General features: G+C 40.9%; 1 protein-coding gene across 1 annotated transcript in view; it reads right to left on the bottom strand.

The window, feature by feature from the left end:
- Window positions 1-18,176, bottom strand: part of LOC120051151 (phosphatidate phosphatase LPIN2-like) — a 46,593-nt gene extending 28,417 nt beyond the window's left edge. The window contains exon 1 of the mRNA XM_038997855.1: window positions 18,071-18,176. The gene's annotated coding sequence lies outside the window, so the exon portion shown is untranslated. The remainder of the gene's footprint in view (window positions 1-18,070) is intronic.
- Between the last annotated feature and the right edge of the window lie 4,593 nt (window positions 18,177-22,769).

Raw genomic sequence — 22,769 nt, 5'->3', positions numbered from 1 at the left:
CTACAGGTGGACTTAAACCATGCCAGAAAACTTTACCCCACACCTTAACATATACTTTGTATCCCTTGGGTGGGGGCTATGATTTCTTAATCCGGCCCTGCGTAGAGCCCTGCACTTAACGTTGGTGAAGGCCTAAATAAGTGAGCAGAAAGGCATTGAAATATATCAACATTTGCAGGGAGGGATTGACAAGTCAATGAAAATACACTGTAGGGGCCTATAAGGTCATCCTGTTTCCTGACAACCCCATAATAGTCACACAATTTGCCATCTGTGTAACTCTAATGACCTGATGGCACTTTTGTTGTTGGTAACAACAGCCTCAGAAAATATTTAGTTTTATCTGCTGCCCCAAACAGTTTAAAGTCAAAGGCTTAGCAGTCCCCTCGTGGCTGCAGCCCGAGCATAGATTACTGCTGCCTACAGCATGGAGGTCAGTTATAGGCTGTGTCCCAAAGAGCACCCTATTCCCTATGGTTTCTGGTCAAAAGTATTGCACTGTGTAGGGAATAGGGTGCCATTTGGGACAGACACATAAACAGGGCAACAGTACCACAGTGGCACTTATAAAGCTCTTTTGTTTGGGGCGGATTTTGCTGATCTTGATGCTTTTGGGCCCATTCATTCCCATGTTCCACTGTAGCAGAGTGAGCTGATGGATGGAGAAAACAAATGGATGAAGAACACAATTGAATTGTACTGCATCAACTACAGTTTGGGATGTATCGTTAAGGTCAATGATGTATATAAATCCTGGATTGCTGATGCTATGTTTTGACCATTGAGAGGCTTTGAACCCACATGTCAGCTCCCAGTAGGAGCAGTCCTCCATAGGAATTAATGGAATTCTACAGTATTTCAAAAAAAAATTTCAAGGACAAAATTATATGTATTTAAGTATTTTGTTTGTTTGTTGTAGTGGGGACAGTAACATTAGTCATCTAACAAAAATGTATAGGACATTTTTTATTTGTATGTTTAGCTCCCAATATAATTTAAAAGTATGCATTAAGGTGTCTGTAATAAAATAAATGTGGCAAAAAAAATGATGGGGGAGTGCCAAGATGAAGGCAAATGGCTTCAACACAGAAAACAAACAATACCTTAAAACAGCGATTCCCAAACTTTTTCACTCAGGGCCCCCCTTCCAGCATTGGGGAACATCCCGCGCCCCCCATGCGTGCGCACACACACCACATCTACTTATATGGGCACAAGCACTGTTCATGATACAAACTGTTCACACCACTCTTGTTGGTTGAGAGAATTTAGCAAGTTTAAAGCTTATTTCCTGCAATTCCACACATTTTGTCATAGGGTGGAAAGAAAATGTTGCAATTTTAAACCAAATTTTCTTGCAATTCTATACATTTTGCCATGTATAATGTGTATTCATGTGATAGGAGGAACTGATGATGCACTACCCAATTTCAAAATTGCACCTTGTGCATTCTACTATTACAACCTGCCAACTGAGGGTGAGCACCACAGGTTGGGAACCACTGCCTTCAAACATCCATAAATGTAAAATTCTTGTGCAATTTATATATATAGGCTACATTGAGGTTGTTATTTAATTATTTTAGGCTATCTGGCATGAGTGTATAAGCCTAAGCTTTAGGGCCTAACTGTACGCTCGCCAAAAAGCCGACATGCCAATTGCCAAATGCTTTGGGAGTGGGCAGAAAAATCTTTCCAAGGAGGCAGAAAGGACAATGTCGGAGTTTAATTCAATAACAAAAAATCTGCAAAATGGAGAGTTGAAAATAAAGAGAAGGGAGGGCCTGAAAAGTAATGTTTGATTAGGTGGTAAAAGAGGATGATAGCAGTGTTATTTGTGATGATTTTGAGGTGCTATATGAATTTGACAGTCACAAGATGGGGACTTCAAGTAGGCCTATGGCACGTCAAGTGAACTAATGTTCAGATGGGTTAAATGGAAACTTAAATCTGGACACTTACTGTAGGTCTATAACCTCTCACATAACCATAATAATAACTCCTGCAGAATTAAGCATTTCTTGCAGGAAATTATACACCAAATGTAGGTTACATTTTCAACTCGGGAAGAGGAGTGGAGAAATATGATTTCTTTCAGCATTTTGAGAGAATGTGAATGCGCAGTTAGATACCGTCTGTAGAAGTGTTGTTATCTTAATCAGCATCATAAAAACTGATAGTATTTTAACCACATGACATTTTGCACCAAAACTCTTTCCATTTTTGTTGTTGTTTAGCCTCTTGCATTTTCTATTGGGTCCCAGGGCCGGATTAATGCAGGGGCTTACCAAGGCCGAAGCCCCTGGGCCCAGGCCCGTGGGGGGCCCAAGAGGCAGCAAAATAAATAAACTCAGAAAACTTAACATGTGTACATTTTTTGTATGAACATAACAAGATTCAACAACTGAGACATAAACTGAACAAGTTCCATAGACATGTGACTAACAGAAATCAAATAATGTGTCCCTGAACAAAGGGGGGGGGGGTCAAAATCAAAAGTAACAGCTGTATTAAGTACAGCAGTGCATCTCCTCTTCATGGACTGCACCAGATTTGCCAGTGCTTGCTGTGAGATGTTACCCCACTCTCCCACCACTCTCCGATCCAACAGGTCCCAGACGTGCTCAATGAGATTGAGATCCGGGCTCTTCGCTGGCCATGGCAGAACACTGACGTTCCTGTCTTGCAGGAAATCACACACGGAACGAGCAGTATGGCTGGTGGCATTGTCATGCTGGAGGGTCATGTCAGGATGAGCCTGCAGGAAGGGTACCACGAGGGAGGAGGATGTCTTCCCTGTAACGCACAGCGTTGAGATTGCCTGCAATGACAACAAGCTCAGTCCGATGATGCCGTGACACACCGCCCCAGACCATTACGGGCCCTCCACCTCCAAATCGATCCCGCTCCAGAGTACAGGCCTCGGTGTAACGCTTATTCCTTTGACAATAAACGCGAATCCGACCATCGCCCCTGATGAGACAAAACCGCGACTCGTCAGTGAAGAGTACATTTTGCCACTCCTGCCTGGTCCAGCGACGGTGGGTGCCCATAGGCGACGTTGTTGCCGGTGATGTCTGCTGAGGACCTGCCTCAAGCCCTCAGTCCAGCCTCTCTTAGCCTATTGCGGACAGTCTGAGCACTGATGGAGGGATTGTGCGTTCCTGGTGTAACTCGGGCAGTTGGTGTTGCCATTCTGTACCTGTCTCGCAGGTTCTGATTAGAGGTCGACCGATTAATCAGAATGGCCGATTAATTAGGGCCGATTTGAAGTTTTCATAACAATCGGAAATCGGTATTTTTGGACACCGATTTGACAGTTTTTTTTACACCTTTATTTATCCTTTATTTAACTAGGCAAGTCAGTTAAGAACACATTCTTATTTTCAATGACGGCCTAGGAACGGTGGGTTAACTGCCTTGTTCAGGGGCAGAATGACAGATTTTTACCTTGTCAGCTCGGGGATTCAATCTTGCAACCTTGCAACTAGTCCAACGCTCTAACCACCTGATTACATTGCACTCCACGAGGAGACTGCCTGTTACACGAATGCAGTAAGAATACAAGGTAAGTTGCTAGCTAGCATTAAACTTATCTTATAAAAAACAATCAATCAATCATAATCACTCGTTAACTACACATGGTTGATGATATTACTAGTTTATCTAGCGTGTCCTGCGTTGCATATAATCGTGCGGTGCGTATTCGCGAAAAAGGACTGTCTTGCTCCAATGTGTACCTAACCATAAACATCAATGCCTTTCTTAAAATCAATACACAAGTATATATTTTTAAACCTGCATATTTAGTTAATTTTACCTGCAAACCTGGCTCGTTGCAAACTCTGTGAAGACTATTTCTTCCTAACAAAGACAGCCAACTTCGCCAAACGGGGGATGATTTAACAAAAGCGCATTTGGGAAAAAAGCACAATCGTTGCACGACTGTACCTAACCATAAACATCAATGCCTTTCTTAAAATCAATACACAGAAGTATATATTTTTAAACCTGCACATTTTGCTAAAAGAAATCCAGGTTAGCAGGCAATATTAACCAGGTGAAATTGTGTCACTTCTCTTGCGTTCATTGCACGCAGAGTCAGTGTATATGCAACAGTTTGGGCCGCCCAATTTGCCAGAATTTTACGTAATTATGACATAACATTGAAGGTTGTGCAATGTAACAGGAATATTTAGACTTATGGATGCCACCCATTAGATAAAATACGGAACGGTTCCGTATTTCATTGAAAGAATAAACGTTTTGTTTTCGAAATGATAGTTTCCGTATTCAACCATATTAATGACCAAAGGCTCATATTTCTGTGTGTTATTATGTTATAATTAAGTCAATGATTTGATATTTGATAGAGCAGTCTGACTGAGCGATGGTAGGCAGCAGCAGGCTCGTAAGCATTCATTCAAACAGCACTTTTGTGCGTTTGCCAGCAGCTCTTCGCAATTCTTCAAGCATTGCGCTGTTTATGACTTCAAGCCTATCAACTCCCGAGATTAGGCTGGTGTAACCGATGTGAAATGGCTAGCTAGTTAGCGGGGTGCGCGCTAATAGCGTTTCAAACGTCACTCGCTCTGAGACTTGGAGTGGTTGTTCCCCTTGCAAAGGGCCGCGGCTTTTGTGGAGCGATGGGTAACGCTGCTTCGAGGGTGGCTGTTGTCGATGTGTTCCTGGTTCGAGCCCAGGTAGGGGCGAGGAGAGGGACGGAAGCTATACTGTTACACTGGCAATACTATAGCGCCTATAAGAACATCTAATAGTCAAAGGTATATGAAATACAAATCGTATAGAGAGAAATTGACCTATAATTCCTATAATAACTACAACCTAAAACTTCTTACCTGGGAATATTGAAGACTCCTGTTAAAAGGAACCACCAGCTTTCATATGTTCTCATGTTCTGAGCAAGGAACTTAAACATTAGCTTTTTTACATGGCACATATTGCACTTTTACTTTCTTCTCCAACACTTTGTTTTTGCATTATTTAAACCAAATTGAACATGTTTCATTTTATTTGAGGCTAAATTGATTTTATTGATGTATTATATTAAGTTAAAATAAGTGTTCATTCAGTATTGTTGTATTTGTCATTATTACAAAAAAAGAAAAGAAAAGTAAACCGGCCGATTAATCGGTATCAGCATTTCTTGGGCCTCCAATAATCGGTATCGGTATCTGCGTTGAAAAATCATAATCGGTCGGCCTCTAGTTCGGATGTACCGATCCTGTGCAGGTGTTGTTACACGTGGTCTGCCACTGCGAGGACGATCAGCTGCCTATCCTGTCTCCCTGTAGCGCTGTCTTAGGCGTCTCGTAGTACGGACATTGCAATTTATTGCCCTGGCCACATCTGCAATCCTGGTCATATCTGCAATTCCTCCTTGCAGCATGCCTAAGGCACATTCATGCAGATGAGCAAGGACCCTGTGCATCTTTCTTTTGTTTTTTCCAGAGTCAGTAGAAAGGCCTCTTTAGTGTCCTAAGTTTTCATAACTGTGACCATAATTGCCTACCGTCTGTAAGCTGTTAGAGTCTTAACGACTGTTCCACAGGTGCATGTTCATTAATTGTTTATGGTTCACTGAAAAAGCATGGGAAAAGCATGGGAAACCCTTTACAATGAAGATTTGTGACGTTATTCTGATTTTTAACAAATTATCTTTGAAAGACAGGGTCCTGAAAAAGGGACATTTCTTTTTTGCTGAGTTTAAATATACAGTTGAAGTCGGAAGTTTACACGCACTTAGGTTGGAGTCATTAAAACTTGTTTTTCAACCACTCCACAAAAAGATGCTGGAGGAAACAGGTACAAAAGTATCTATATCCACAGTAAAACGAGTCCTATATCAACATAACCTGAAAGGCCGCTCAGCAAGGAAGAAGCCACTGCTCCAAAACCGCCATAAAAAAGTCAGACTACGGTTTGCAACTGCACATGGGGACAAAGATCGTACTTTTTGGAGATATGTCCTCTGGTCTGATGAAACAAAAATAGAACTGTTTGGCCATAATGACCATCCTTATGTTTGGAGGAAAAAGGGTTGCTAGCCGAAGAACACCATCCCAACCGTGAAGCATGGGGGTGGCAGCATCATGTTGTGGGGGTGCTTTGCTGAAGGAGGGACTGGTGCACTTCACAAAATAGATGGCATTTTGAAGAAAGAAAAATACGTGGATATATTGAAGCAACATCTCAAGACATCAGTCAGGAAGTCAAAGCCCAAGCAAACTTCCAAAGTTGTGACAAAATGGCTTAAGGACAACAAAGTCAAGGTATTGGAGTGGCCATCACAAAGCCCTGACCTCAATCCTATAGAAAATTTGTGGGCAGAACTGAAAAAGCGTGTGTGAGCAAGGAGGCCTACAAACCTGACTCAGTTACACCAGCTGTCAGGAGGAATGGGCCAGAATTCACTCAACTTATTGTGGGAAGCTTGTGGAAGGATACCCGAAACATTTGACCCAAGTTAAACAATTTAAAGGCAATGCTACCAAATACAAATTGAGTGACCCACTGGGAATGTGATGAAAGAAATAAAAGTTGAAATAAATAATTCTATCTGCTATTATTCTGACATTTCACATTCTTAAAATAAAGTGGTCATCCTAACTGACCAAAGATAGGGAATTTTTACTAGGATTAAATGTCAGGAACTGTGAAACTGATTTTAAATGTATTTGGCTAAGGTGTATGCAAACTTCCGACTTCAACTGTATATATACTTTCTATATACAGTACCAGTGAAAAGTTTGTACACACCTAATCATTCAAGGGTTTTCTTTATTTTCTACATTGTAGACTAATAGTGAAGACATCAAAACTATGAAATAACACATATGGAATCATGTAGTAACCAAAAAACAGTTAAACAAATCAAAATATATTTTAGTTTCTTCAAAGTAGCCACCCTTTGCCTTGATGACAGCTTTGCATACTCCTAGCATTCTCTCAACCAGCTTCACCTGGAATGCTTTTCCAACAGTCTTGAAGGAGTTCCCACACATGCTGAGCACTTGTTGGCTGCTTTTCCTTCACTCTTCAGTCCAACTCATCCCAAACCATCTCGATTGGGTTGAGGTTGGGTGATTGTGGATGCCAGGTCATAAGATGCAGCACTCCATCATTCTCCATGGTCAAATAGCCCTTACGCAGCCTGGGGGTGTGTTTTGGGTCATTGTCCTGTTGAAAAACAAATGATAGTCCCACTAAGCGCAAACAAGATGGGATGGCATATCGCTGCAGAATGCTATGGTAGCCATGCTGGTTAACCTGTTAAGGCTAGGGGGTGCTGTTGTCACTATTTATGGAAATCGTGTAATTTTTGAAACGGCTTCCTACAAACTTCTTGATCGTACAATATGCATATTATTATTATTATTGGATAGAAAACAGTCTATAGTTTCTATAGCCGTTGAAATTTTGTCTCTAAGTGGAACAGAACTCATTCTACAGCAATTTCCCTGACATGGAGTCAGATTTCACACATTTTGGCCCCTGTTCTGGAGTCAGTTTTAAGGCCACTGTTATTCCTATTAGTATACGGACACTGCTTACGTCTTCCCCTGGATGCCTTTACGTGATGACGCTTTGAATGGTATCGATTGCCCAATCACAGCCACTATAAATGAAAAAATCCTGTAGGTAGGACCTCTTTTCTAGGTGCGTCATGCGCGCGGAGGATACCGACCTACTGTTTTTCCAAGCATTAGTGTAGCCTGTTATATTTCTCCGGTCATATTTTTACTCGTTATAGGAGTTAAAAACATCATAAGGTAGTTAATTTAAAGCGTTTTATAGCAATTTATATCCGTTTAGTGCGATTTTGGGACATTTATTTCTGAGCCACTGTGAATCTCTGGGCACCGTTCCAGTTCATGCCGAACGCAATGTGCATTTCTGCATGGCAAGAGGACAGCTTTCGACCAAAAGACAATTAGACCCAAGAAAGGATTCTTTGCCCAAGATTCTGATGGAAGAACAGCTCAAAGTAGGAACAATTTATTATGATAAATCGTGTTTCTGTCGAAAAATGTTAGTGGCTTAGGACGCCATCTTTTTTGACGTAGCTTCGCTTGGCGCAAACTGTATTGAAAAGTAAGGATAATTTAAAAAATGTAATTCCGCGATTGTATTAAGAATTAAATTGTCTATCAATCGCTGTCCACCCTATATTTTTTAGTCACGTTTATGAGTATTTATGTATACGACTAGATCACTGTCTAATATGGCGCACGGCATTTTCTGACCAGCTCGGCTACTTTTCTCATTGTATAACCACGATTTTGGTGGCTAAATATCCACATTTTCGAACAAACTGTATATGTATGTTGTAATATGATGTTACAGGAGTGTCATCTGAAGAATTCTGAGAAGGTTAGTGAAAAAATTAATATCTTTTGGCGATGTTGACGTTATCGCGCTCTTTGGCTAGAATCAATGCTGGGGTAACGTTTGCATATGTGGTATGCTAATATAACGATTTATTGTGTTTTCGCTGTAAGACACTTAGAAAATCTGAAATATTGTCTGTATTCACAGGATCTGTGTCTTTCGATTAGTGTATGCTGTGTATTTTTACGAAATGTTTTATGATTAGTAATTAGGTAAGACACGTTGCTCTCTATTTATTCTAGTCGATTTGTGACGGTGGGTGCAATTGTAAACTATGATATCTACCTGAAATATTCACATTTTTCTAACAAAACCTATCCTATACCATAAATATGTTATCAGACTGTCATCTGAGGAGGTTTTTTCTTGGTTAGTGGCTATCAATATCTTAGTTTAGCCGAATTGGTGATAGCTAGTGGTGTTGGTGGACAAAGAAAAAATGGTCTCTTTTGCTAAGGTGTTTACCTAATAGATTTACATATTGTGTCTTCCCTGTAAAACATTTTAAAAATCGGACATGTTGGCTGGATTCACACGATCTGTATCTTTCATTAGCTGTATTGGACTTGTTAATGTGTGAAAGTTAAATATTTTAAAAAAATATTTTTTTTCAATTTCGCGCCCTGGCTTTTCAGTGGGGGGGGGGGGGGGTGCCGCTAGCGGCACCCCAGTCCTAGACAGGTTAAGTGTGCCGTGAATTCTAAAGTCACTGACAGTGTCACCAGCAAAGCACCATCACACCTCCTCCTCCATGCTTCACGGTGGGAACCACACATGCATAGAGCATCCGTTCACCTACCCTGCATCTCACAAAGACACGACGGTTGGAACCAAAAATCTCACATTTGGACTCATCAGACAAAAAGAACAGATTTCTACTGGTCTAATGTCCATTACTCGTATTTCTTGGCCCAAGCAAGTCTCTTCTTATTGGTATCCTTTAGTAGTGGTTTCTTTGCAGCAATTCGACCATGAAGGCCTGATTCACGCAGTCTCCTCTGAACAGTTGATGTTGAGATGTGTCTGTTACTTGAACTCTGTGAAGCATTTATTTGGGGTGCAATCTGAGGTGCGGTTAACTCTAATGAACTTATCCTCTGCAGCAGAGGTAACTCTGACTCTGCCTTTCCTGTGGCGGTCCACATGAGAGCCAGTTTCATCATAGTGCTTGATGGTTTTTGCGACTGCACTTGAAGAAACTTTCAAAGTTCTTGAAATTCATGTCTTAAAGTATGATGGACTGTCATTTCGCTTTGCTTATTTGAGCTGTTGTTGCCATAACATGGACTTGGTCTTTTACCAAATAGGGTGATCTTCTGTATACCACCCCTACCTTGTCACAACACAACTGATTGTCTCAAACCCATTCAGAAGGAAAGAAATTCCACAAATGAACTTTTAACAAGGCGACCTGTAAATTGAAATGCATTCCAGGTGACTACCTCATGAAGCTGGTTGAGAGCATGCCAAGAATGTGCAAAGCTGTCATCAAGGCAAACGGTGGCTACTTTGAAGAATCTCAAATATAAATATATTTTGATTTGTTAAACACTTTTTTGGTTTCTACAGTACATGACTCCATACACGTTATTTCATAGTTTTGATGTCTTCAATATTATTCTACAATGTATATAGTATTAAAAATAAAGAAAAACCATTGAATGAGTAGGTGTCCAAACTTTTAAACTGGTACTGTATATATAATATATATAGTATATATTATATATGTAGTATATATTTTAGATTTTTTTCACTGCAACAGCCAACCACAGGAAGACTCTCAATGAGTGTAGGCAGCCTGCTGCTACCTGCTGCCGCTCTGGTAAACATCAGATGGTGGAGGAGAGGAGGTAGGGGGACCACGTGGGTAACTGGGGGACCCCACCTTGATTGGGTAACTGGAAATATTCACTACATGGTCAATAGCATGTGGACACCTGCTCGTCGAACATCTCATTCCAAAATCCTCTGCATTAATATGGAGTTGGTCCCCCCTTTACTGCTATAACAGCCTCCACTATTCTGGGAAGGCTTTCCAGTAGATTCTGGAACATTTCTGTGGGGACTTGCTTCCATTCAGCCACAAGAGCATTAGTGAGGTCGGGAACTAATGTTGGGCGATTAGGCCTGGCTCCCAGTCGGCGTTCCAATTCATCCCAAAGGTGTTCCATGGGTTTGAGGTCAGGGCTCTGTGCAGGCCAGTCAAGTTCTTCCAAACCAATCTCGACAAACCATTTCTATATGGACTTCGCTTTGTGCCCGGGGGCATTGTCATGCTGAAACAGGAAAGGGCCTTCCCCAAACTGTTGCCACAAAGTTGGAAGCACAGAATTGCCTAGAATCTCATTGATATTGTAACAGCCCCAGACCATTATTCCTCCTCCACCAAACTTTACAGTTGACACTATGCATTCGGGCAGGTAGCCTTCTCCTGGCATCCTCTAAACCCAGATATGTCTGTTGGACTGCCAGATGGTGAAGCGTGATTCATCACTCCAGAGAACGCGTTTCCACTGCTCCGGAGTCCAATGGCAGCGAGGTTTACACTACTCCAGCCGACGCTTGGCATTGCGCATGGTGATCTTAGGCTTGTGTGCGGCTGCTCGGCCATGGTCACCCATTTTATGAGGCTGTCGACAAACAGTTATTGTGCTGACGTTGCTTCCAGAGGCAGTTTGGAACTTGGTAGTGAGTGTTGTAACCGAGGACAGACGGTTTTTACGCGTTACAAGCTTCAGCATTCGGCAGTCCAGTTCTGTGAACTTGTGCGGCCAACCACTTCGCAGCTGCGCCGTTGTTGCTCCTAGACGTTTCCACTTCACAATAACAGCACTTACACCTCCCGCGCAGCGGTCTAAGGCGCTAGAGGCATCACTACAGCTCCAGGTTTGATCCCGGGCTGTGTCACAGCCGGCAGCGACCAGGAGACCCATGAGTCGGCGCACAATTGGCCTTGCGTCGTCCGGGTTAGGGGAGGGTTTGGCCGGCTGGGATACCCTTGTCCTATCACGCTCTAGCGAGTCCTTGTGGCGGCCAGGCGCATGCATGCTGTCTTCGGGTTAAGCTAGCTGGGCGAAATTTGACAAACTGACTTGTTGGAAAGGTGGCATCCTATGACGGTGCCACGTTGAAAGTCACTGAGCTCTTCAGTATGGGCTTTTCTACTGCTAATGTTTGTCTATGGAGATTGCATGGCGGTGTGCTCAATTTTATACACCTGTCAGCACTAACTTGAAGGGGTGTCCACATCCTTTTGGCCATGTAGTGTATAAAAAAATTATTGTGCCTATTTAATGCAACCCGTGTCGTTACTAGATCACAAAGCAGCATTAACTGAACTAAACTTTTAGAAATGACAAGTTAACTTTCTCATCCATAGCCTAAAAATGCATCTCAAGTGCAAATACACTGTTTAGCTTACATCTGCAGGCTGGAGGACATTTAGGACGTATTCTACTGCAGATCGCTAAAATAATGATTATGATGACACCTCAATTCAAATATTATGGCAACACTATTCCAAAGACAGACATGTTGAAATATCTTCACGCCTAGAACAAAAACCTCCAGTCTTTTGTCATAACTGTCAATTTATTGCGGAAAAAAAAATTGTTTGGAAAAAACGAATCCCGTCCGAATCCTACTCTGGAATAACGGGCATTCTGGGGTGATAATTACATAGCCAACATTCTCTAGTAATACTAGTCCAGTGCGAATTAGGGCATGGCTTCATCTTCATCATTAGGTGAGTCAGTGTGCCACTGGAAATTGTATTTAGTAGCCTACTGTAGCTTATGATATACACTGAGTGTACAAAACATTAAGGACGTGCTCTTTCCATGACATATACTGACCAGGTGAATCTCGGTGAACACTATGATCCCTTATTGATATCACATTTTTAAGCCTTGAGACAATTGAGACATGGATTGCATATGTGTGCCATTCAGATGGTGAATGGCAAGACAAAAGATTTAAGTGCCTTTGAACGGTGTATGGTAGTAGGTGCCAGGCGTACCGGTTTGTTTCAAGAACTGCAATGCTGCTGGGGTTTTCACTCTCAACAGTTTCCCCGTGTGTATCAAGAATGGTCTACCACCCAAAGGACATCCAGCCAACTTGACACAACTGTGGGAGGCATTGGAGTCAACATGGGCCAGCATCCTTGTGGAACGCTTTCGACACCTTGTAGAGTCCATGCCCCGACGAATTGAGGCTGTTCTGAATGCAAAAGGGGAGGTGCAACTCAATATTAGAAAGGTGTCCTTAATGTTTTTTTACACTCAGTGTATATACTGTATACATATTGCCTCCTAATATTGTACGATCAGTGTGTCGCTTCATTGGCCTGGGCTATTGTTTGTTTGAATTCAAGACCAGATTGATTTCAGTTTGTCAGTGTCAGAGTAGCCACTAATTTCGGTCATTTCTGTGGTATTAAAAAAGATTCAGCTAATGTTTTCTGTCATGTAAATGACACAGAATTGCATGAAATGCAAAAATAATGTTATCAAAAAAACAAAGCTCTGGGGCCTATGATTTCTTAATGTCTTTGCTCCGCGAAAGAAGCAGAGATGAAAACTTTACTGATGTCAACTAGATTGAAGCATTCATTTTACCAATTGATGATATTATTTTGGTGAGCAAGGGGTTTTTTAGTCTTCTAGGCGAACATAGAGTATAATAACAGAAGAGAAGCTGCATGTATCTAATTATAGTCAAGTTGACTAACAAATAGCCTACCAAAAAATCCTGCACCCCCTGCCCCAAAAATATTTCTGCTGTCTCTGACTGTAGCATACAGTACATCTATTTTCTATATTAGCTGGTTAGTCAGGAGCCTCAGATTTTCACTTTATCATGTAGTCGGACAGTTGTGGATAGGTTATTAGCAATTGCGGGTTGGTAAGGATGAACAAACAGCTGATCCGTTCACCACTAACACACACACAGTTGAGGTCATTGCCAAGGTATGTCTCCAAAATTAAATCTTTGTATGTGCAGTGTTTCGCCTAGGATTTTTTTTTGCAGTGACTGCAAGGGAAGAGTGAGGGGTGCATTGCTACTAGCGTAAGCGCAATGACACGCTAGCTGTTCCCATAGACTTCCAGTCATTGAGCCAACGACTATCCATTTAAAAGCATGTCTCGGCAGAAATAAATATTTTTTGCAGGGGTGGCAACAATTTAGCGGTGGGCTACCGCTGCTAAATGAAAAGAGTAGTCACTGGTGTGGTACAGAAAAGAAAAGAAAAAATCTTTACACCAAATGAAGGACACAGAATGCAGCAGAAATGCCTTCATAACTCCACAATAACAGGGTCGTTCCACGAAAAGAGTGCCTTTTGATATTTGAAGTATAAATCGTGCCCGAATATTGCGTTTTCAAACCACTGTTATATCTATTTAATATAGACAACCTGGAGAATTCAATACATTTTCTAATAAAAGCTTGCTAAAGTTCCAAAATTCAGCATTTTGAATCCATTAACCCTGTGTCACTTCTAGGAAGATATTAACCCACTTAGTCCCAAAATGTTTTACCATAATTTTAAAGCACCAGTTATTTTGTTGCTTTGACAAAGCAATTTCTGAATATTAGAATATTATTATTTATTTATTTAATGTGATTAGTGACTCATTTACATCTGTCCATAATTTTAAGGTCAACCCTATAATTTTAATATGGTGAAACTATTCCTTTGAAAATATATTTTTTAAAGAAACATTGAACATCTAACAGTCAAATCAAAGAGTAAAAGGAATAGTTCGACTATTTTTTAGCCATTTTCTAGTGATTTGTGGTGGAAAACTGAGCCGGTTGAGCATAACACGTCAACCCTGTTCCCCATAGATAGACAGGCTAAAAATGTTGAAACAATTTCATTTTTTTTGTGAAGCTTGCATTCAATTGCCACTCCCTGTTGCACACAACAAGCTTCCATTCCCCCTGTCACAAGGGGATCTGTGGCTGATTTAAGAAGAAATCGTCAACCCTGTTACGGTCACTCCTGTTACGGTCACCCCTGTTGCGGTTACCCCTGATACCTTTTTGGGCACTTAATAGGAACTTACTATAGTCATTTTTTTTTAACCTCTTGAGATGGGAAAAAATATTTTTTGTTGAACATGTGCTCTTTATGACAGAATGTTAAAATTAGGTAAAATCAAAAGTTCTTTGGGACCAAGTTACACTTCTCAAAAGGCACCGAATTGGTGGAATGACCCAACAATATTTAAGCACCTTACATGGACAACTTCTTATGAACTTTTCGAGCGGCATACCAGTGCCCTGGACTTTGAACCCAAAGTAAATCTCCAACAGAAGCACATTTCCACATCACTTGTGGAAAGAAACAGTTACTACCAATAGGTTACAGCATTATGTGACTCTGAAAAAAGTACAAATGAAATATATGAGAAACCTGATGTTGCTCACAATTTTTTATAAAAATATAATCCATCCATCTGATAAACTACAAAAACAAACATTTCTGATAAAGTACTGTATAAGTAAACTCATTCAAAAAATATGCACCACAACGTACTCTCTAGCTGTAGACTAATGAGGGAATCCCAACTCACCAGAGTCCAGGAGGACTTTGTGTCCTGGAGATGTGAGTCCTGGTTCTCCACTGAGTCTCTTGGACCAGGGCACCATACTGAGAGGTCCATTGCTCTCTCCCCGGGGCCCAAGGCCTGTTCACCTCAGAGGGGATAGCACTGTACTCTGAGCCCAGGCGGTCTCTACTCACTCTGCCCCTCTCCTCCTGACTCTGCCACCCTCCACCCAGCCTGTGCCATGCACCGGTCCAGAGCCCCTGTGGCCTTTGCTCCCCTCTAAGCCAACACAAACCCTATGAAGGAAATTTACCCCAGACCTGAGCCTTAAAACACTTACATACCCATTTGAGGGCTTTGACCCACCATGGTGAGCTCAAAGCAGGCACTAGAAAGCAAAATGTCAAAATGTGCGAAGACTCATAAACAACCTTTAGGAGACCTAAATTGTATGAAACAAGAGTCTTTGAAGAAATTCATCAGACTTGTGTGTAAGGTCATACTAAATTAAATTACACCCTTTAGCAACATGGCAAAACAGTACAATTCAGAAAAACGAGCAAAGGATGCTAGGTCTAAATGTCATTGGATGTTATTTTCTACATAACTTGTGGTTAAGATCAAATAAATGATTCTCTGTTTTCAGTTAAATCAGATTGGTAATTAATGTAAAATATGCCCCATGATGTGTAGTTTGCCCTGCCATGGCCTGTTTGAATCAAAGCTGCAGTGGCAAACTCTTTTCATGGACAAAGCAGAAATTTCCAAAGAAGTTCAGATGACATGTCAGCCATGTTAGAACTCTGGAGGATTCCGCTGGCTACACGTCCATTAGGTCTAGGTCAGAGACCTGCATGTAACCTACTACACTCACATTGCCTAATTTAGACAGAAAAATGGCTGGTTTAGCACACAACTATTAAACTGACTGTACATATCTAGGCCTACATGGAAACATATAGCCTATTGGGTTTGTGATCTAATAATGCAGTAAGAAGTATGAGCCAGTTACAGTATGTAGAATTTCAGTAAAGCACACATCAAATCAAGTTTGCTGAGGAAACTGACTAACTTTTTCATGCACCCACAAAAGGAAACCACTACATTGTCTTGCCGAGCTCAGTTAATGTGAACTTTAGAATGGCACATACAGACACCAGATATGGTTTTGCTTTCATTTTGAATGTGTCACTTGCATGTGGAGGTATTTTTGTTATTGGACCCATGGGACTCTATCCTTATTTGTGGATCAGAACTTGCTTACTGCACTGCTTAGGGGTCTGTTGCTGTCAACAACAATAAGCTCCTTCTACTGTACTTTATTGGGCATTTATGGTGTTTTATACCTAATAGTGTAATTAACACATTAATAATACTGTTATCTTACATCCAGACACATACAGCATATACTATTCAGTTACAGCTAAACACTGAGGGTAAAGACAAGTTTGCTCTGCCTTATCAACAGGCGTCGCTGTAGAAGACCTGTTATCATCCTTAACTCATTGGCCACTAAGATGGTTAGAGAGCACCTTGGCTAGCGGTAATCTTATTTACAAGATTAAAGTGCATATCTGGCTTTTCTTGACATTTATGTACTGCTCCACATCAAAGTGCCTAGCAATGTGCTTTGCAAAGATTGTGTGTTCAGTTCAGGAGCCAATCCTATGGCAAAACATGCCATGAGCTGGGATTAAGTCGTTTTAAAGTCAACATGTGCACAACATCAAATAGTGGGTCACCAGTGGTGTAAAGTACTTAAGTAAAAATACTTTCAAGTACTACTTAAGTAGTTTTGGGGGGTATCTGTACTTTACTTTACTATTTATATTTTTGACGACTTTTGCTTTCATTTCACTACATTCCTAAAGAAAATAATGTACTTTTTACTCCACACATTTTCTCTGACACCCAAAAGTACTCGTACATTTTGACAGGAAAATGGTCCAATTCACACACTTATCAAGAGAACATCCCTGGTCATCCCTACTGCTTCTGATCTGGCGGACTCACTAGACACAAATGCATTAAGGCAGCACCCCGCACCTCTCTGATTCAGAGGGGTTGGGTTAAATGCGGAAGACACATTTCAGTTGAAGGCATTCAGTTGTACAACTGACTAGGTATCCCCCTTCCCTTCCCTTTGTTTGTAAATTATGTCTGTGCCCCTGTCTATCCGTCAATACAAATAAAAAAATTACATTGTGCTGTATGATTTGCTTAATATAAGGAATTTGAAATGGTTTATACCTTTACTTTTAATACTTAAGTACATTACACTTTTACTAAAGTAGTATTTTACTGGGTGACTTTCACTTTTACTTGTGTCATTTGCTGTTAAGGTATCTTTACTTTTACTCAAGTATGACAATTTAGTACTTTGTCCACCACTGTGGGTCACCAACAAAAAAGTAAACAATAGACTATAGAACAAATGCACCCCATGACATGACATTTGGCTGCAAGTAGCCTAGATGTTAGAGCGCGAATTCTTCAATTCAAGGGTTAAGTTACATTTCAATGGGTTTGTCTTCAATGCCAAATTGTCATTCAAGACAAACATTTCTTAAGTAAAAGCAAGCAACGTTGTATGTCTACTAAGCTTTGTGAGTAAGATTGTGTGATATTGTAGCTGTGGCTATAAACATTTACTGAAAGTATGCTATAATCCATTGCCACCCTAGCCACTCTTTGCATCCATAACGTCAGACAAACTAGAGGCAATCCTAACCTAAAGAACGGTATATGTATAAATATGTGTATGTATGTATGTATGTATGTTTAATCACCCTACAATTTAGAGCTTGATGAGCGACAACTAAGCTGCTCATCAGAAGTCTTAAAAAAAAACGTTATTTATACTAGCTAGACCTAGCTTCTTACAGTAACAGTTTGTTGTATGCCTGCTGCGTTAGGTAAGGCTAAACCCTATAACGTTACTGTGTCGCCTAAGCTAACGTTACATATAGCTAGCCCAGTCAAACGTGAGATTCGCACTGAAGGCTCAATGAAAAACCTACTGTTTAAACCTACTGTTCGCAGAGAACTGCAGCTTATCAACTTTACCGGCGAGAGTAGCCTAGTACTTGAATACATACCGTTTGCAGACAGTCATTTGGCAGCCGGTGTCAGTTATTTCTCACCGTGGCAGTTCACCTCAACTCGAGCCTCGACGTAGTTGGCTCATCTCGCGGCGGCGCTGTGATCTAACCATATGACCACGCAAACCGTGCTTTCACGTGATACAATGTAACAGTTTCCATCTACTGGCATTTTACCCGTACAATGTATCAATTTGAGAAATTACACACAGACGCGCTTTTACAATCTAACCTTGTATTCTTTTTCATTATTATCACACCATATTGTGCAGGCCTACAGGCTACCAAACATAACATGACTCATTCTTTTCAATGCAGAGAAATGCGCAATTCAAACAATTATACCAGTGAAGAGAAGTGGCCCATGCAATCTCCTCGATAATCGTGTATGAATTACAAGCGTTCATTCATCAAGTGATATTAATTTAAATAAAAATAAACAAAAATAAAATGATGAACATTTTATTTGGTGGTCTAATTCTCTGTTCCATTTGGATGTTGCTTCCAAGCTAATTGGGTGAACTGAGTGACATGTTCTAATATTTGACCTTGCTGTGATTTTACTCTGCTCTGGTTAACTTCAGGTATTCACGTTTCGTTTGTCCTTCACTTCCTCTCTTGCGTATAGACCCATATCATTCCTTTGGTGACGTTGATTTATATAAGGGCTGTGCATGAGAAATTAATGTTTGTTCAAAAGTCGGTCAGTTGTGTATCCCTCAATACATATACTCCTGTTTTACATATGTCATTCCCAATCTCAGGTGTCTTAAAGTGGCCTATTACTGCATTATAATCAATCTTGAAGGCAAAAAAATGCAAGCAATAACACCACCAAAGGTTAAAGATTTGAAGACTATGCAAATTATGCCTTTACATCCCTCACTCTGTATTTTAATCTTCCCTGCTCTTAAAGGCCAAATGCAGCCGTTTTTATATCAATATCAAATAATTTCTGGGTAACAATTAAGTACTTAACTAAAATATTTCCATTTAGCAAAGAAAATATACTGAACAAAAATATAAACTCAACATTAAACAATTTCAAAAATTTTACTGATTTACAGTTCATATTCAATTGAAATTAATTAATTAGGCCCTAATCTATGGATTTCACATGACTGGGCAGGGGTGCAGCAATGGGTGGGCCTGGGAGGGCATAGGCCCACCCACTTGGGAGCCAGGCCCACCCACTGGGGAGCCAAGCCTAGCCAACGAGAACAGGTTTTTCCCCACAAAAGGGCTTTATTACAGACAGAAATACTCCTCAGTTTCATCAGCTGTCCAAATTCTCTAAAATGACATTGGAGGTTTCTTATGGTAGACAAATTAACATTCAATTCTCTGCCAACAGCTCTGGTGGACATTCCTGCAGTCAGATTGCTCCCTCAAAACTTGACAGATCTGTGGCATTTTAGAGTGGCCTTTTATTGTCCCCAGCACAAGGTGCACCTGTGTAATGATCATGCTGTTTAATCAGCTTCTTGATATGCCACACCTGTCAGTTGGATGGATTATTGTGGCCAAGGAGAAATGCTCACTAACAGGGATGTAAACACATTTGTGCACAACATTTGATAGAAATATGATTTTTGTGCATATGTACAATTACTGGGAGCTTTTTTTCAGCTCATGAAACATGGGACCAACACTATACATGTTGCATTTATAATTTTGTTCAGTATATTTCTCAAGCAAGAATTTCGCTAGGACTGCCTGGGGGTGGTCTGAGGGGGGAGGGGAAAACTGAAAACTAGCTGTTATTGGCAGGGAGGTTTGGAATTCTCTTTGTTACTGCTCTATTAAATTTACCGCATGTGGATGTCACAATGGAAAGCCGAAATGCCTGCTCATTCAAAGCTGCTGATTAGAAAGTCCTGTGTAGATTGTGTTTTCTAACAGAAACTATCAGGAAATTACACAGATCAAATTTTTGGAGTGTTAGTTTCATTAGTGGACATTTTGACAGCACTGGGCCTTTAAAGAAAAGGATGAGTGAATTACAATGTTGGGAGAAAAACAAGTATTCCAGTGTTGTTTCAGTGATGCTGAAAGACACACATCAGTCATGCAAGACATGTAAACCACATCAAACTCCAAAATAACTATTTCACTTATGTAACCAACTTTCTGATCATCACTCGTCTTGATCGTTTTTTCCCTTGTTAATCTGTGGTTTCTCAGATGTGGGGACATCATCTGGCTTCGCCTCATCTGCTGTAGTTGTGGGCTGCTGCAGGGTCTCCTGCTTGCCGACCCTGCTTGCAACAGCAGGGGCAGCCTTTTTCTTGTCTGTGGTTTTTGGCAAAGCATCAGTTTTGTCCTCCATCTTCTTTTCTTCTTTCTTCTTCCCCTCCTTTTCCTCTGGTGGCTTCTGGAGGATTACGGAATCTAAGGAAACACACACAGGTGAAGAAATTCACGAAGCTTCTTCTAGAGTAAGGACATTACTTATGTTTAACCACTGACTCAATCACAAGACTGCCCTTCCCATCACCAAAAAGTCCATCCAAAACAACTTCACTAATTTGGTGGTGAAGAAATCAACCTAACTAGATTTTTCCCCCTAACCTCAATCATGACTTGTTGTGATAGTGCTTACACTTTTGACTCAAAAAGGATAAAGATGATGATGCTATCCGCTCCTTCTGAAGGTGATAAACTGACACATTGAAGTGAGATAAGTCCTAGTCTCTTGTGACAGACTTATGCCAGATCTGGGTTCTGAGATTAGATAATTACTCTGTACACCGTTTATTCTTGGTAGTAAGTTTATATTTTTTTCATTGAGAAGTGTGGCCTAATTAAAGGTGTAGCCTAATATTTGTATTTGTTCATATTAAAAGCTTTTTGTGTTAAGTATTTTCTTGCACACATTATTGTGGACAGCTGTCCCCTCACCCTTTCTCTTTTGCATTTTCTTCCCAGTGACTGACTTCCTCCTCTCTGTTGGGGTGGTAGGTCTGCTTTTAGACCCAATGATCACGTTCCCATCAGCATCAGTCAAATAGGAGGTCACTCCCAAGTCCCCTTTGCCTTCTGTTACAACCAACTGGCAAATGGAAAAGGTTTTAGGGTTTACACGCACGCGCACGCACACACAGGCGCACACACACATACTTTGCACACAGAATTTCCCTAGCTACTTTTAAAACTAGTCTTGTGAATAAAAAAGTTTAATTTCATCAAGCCATCTTTAAAAAAATGGTCTCTACTTCAAAGACATTGTTGGCATTTGAGATTACTTACCAGACTGCAAAGCTTTCCTAATGTGATTTATAGGCCAACAAATTAAACGTCACTAAAACGTCTTCTGAGAAGAGGGCTGCAAAAAACATGTCAACAACAGATTTTGTTCCAGGATCACATGGTATTATTGCTGGTGTAATAAGCTATTGATCATGTTTACTTGTGCATGACAATTTTTTTGTATTAATGCTTTGCGGTTTAGTGTGTCTGAAAACAGAGAGCAGCATGTTTTACCACATAGGATAGCCTACTGCAAAAAAATAATACAACACTTGAGATACTGTAGGTGATTGGAACCTGGGCCTGTTTTCATAAAGCATCTCAGATCAGTTTAGCATCTTAGACTATAATGAATATGAACGATTGGGAACTGATTCTAAATCAGCACTCATACTCTCTATGAATACAGGCCCTGATATTCTTGTTTCAGACCACTGGCTAACCCAATTCCTGGTCTCTCCACATGTTTGAGTTATGTGACAGGCTACTCTCATTATATTCTGGTGACTTAACCCATTGTTTGTTTTAATGTCATTGCGATCACATTGCCTGGGTATAATGTCCATCTTTTCCAGTCAGTGAATCTAAAAATGGTGTCCCAGACTGGCACACACGCTAAATATATGACTAAGACTTTTCCCATTCAGCACCAATAACAAGCTCACGTGTGTGTGAGTTGCTGATAAGATGTTCCTTTCCTTTATCATGAGGGCTTGGTGCACTGTTACGTCACATCATAGACCGTATGTAGCCGTAGATTATTTCTGCATCCCAAATGGGACCCTGTTCCCTATTTACTGCACTACTTTTGTCCAGGGCCCATAGATCTCTGGTTAAAAGTAGTGAACTATATAGGGAACAGGCTGCTATTTGGGACGCAGATAATTTAATGTCCTACTAGTGGTGAATCCTTGATGAGAAAACATCTAATGAAGAAAAACATGGTGGGTGTCTGAGGGTGATTTGTGCTTACAAACACACAGTACAGAGAAATGTGATGGGAGGAAGGATGCTCAGTGGAAGTGTGTGTGGACAGAGTGCAGTTGGTTAAGTGTATTGAGAGACAACGCATATGGTACAAAGCAGCAGGGTTGTCAAGCTCAAATCCCCAAGGGCCACAGACCCAGGTCTAAATCAGCAACTTATTAAAAGGTAACACAAAAAAAAATCAGCAGGTGTGCGCGTCGTCAAGGAGTTGAGTTTGACTCCCCTGCGTAAGGGGAGAGGTGCTTGTGTATGGTCAGACTGAGGGATTGCATTGCTCCTTGGTGATAGATGCCTTCATGGTCTTCGGAGACAAGATGACCATCAGACAATATCAGACAAGTGACCAGGAGAGAATGGTGAACAGGAGACTGAAGCAGGAAGTGAAGAGTGGAGGAAGAGAATGGAGAGTGAAGAGTGGGGTGCCGTACAGAGGGAACAAAACACAGTGAGACAGAGGAGG

Source organism: Salvelinus namaycush, chromosome 7, assembly GCF_016432855.1.
Source record: "Salvelinus namaycush isolate Seneca chromosome 7, SaNama_1.0, whole genome shotgun sequence".
Classification (NCBI taxonomy): domain Eukaryota; kingdom Metazoa; phylum Chordata; class Actinopteri; order Salmoniformes; family Salmonidae; genus Salvelinus; species Salvelinus namaycush.
This window is presented reverse-complemented; position numbering and strand designations above follow the sequence as displayed.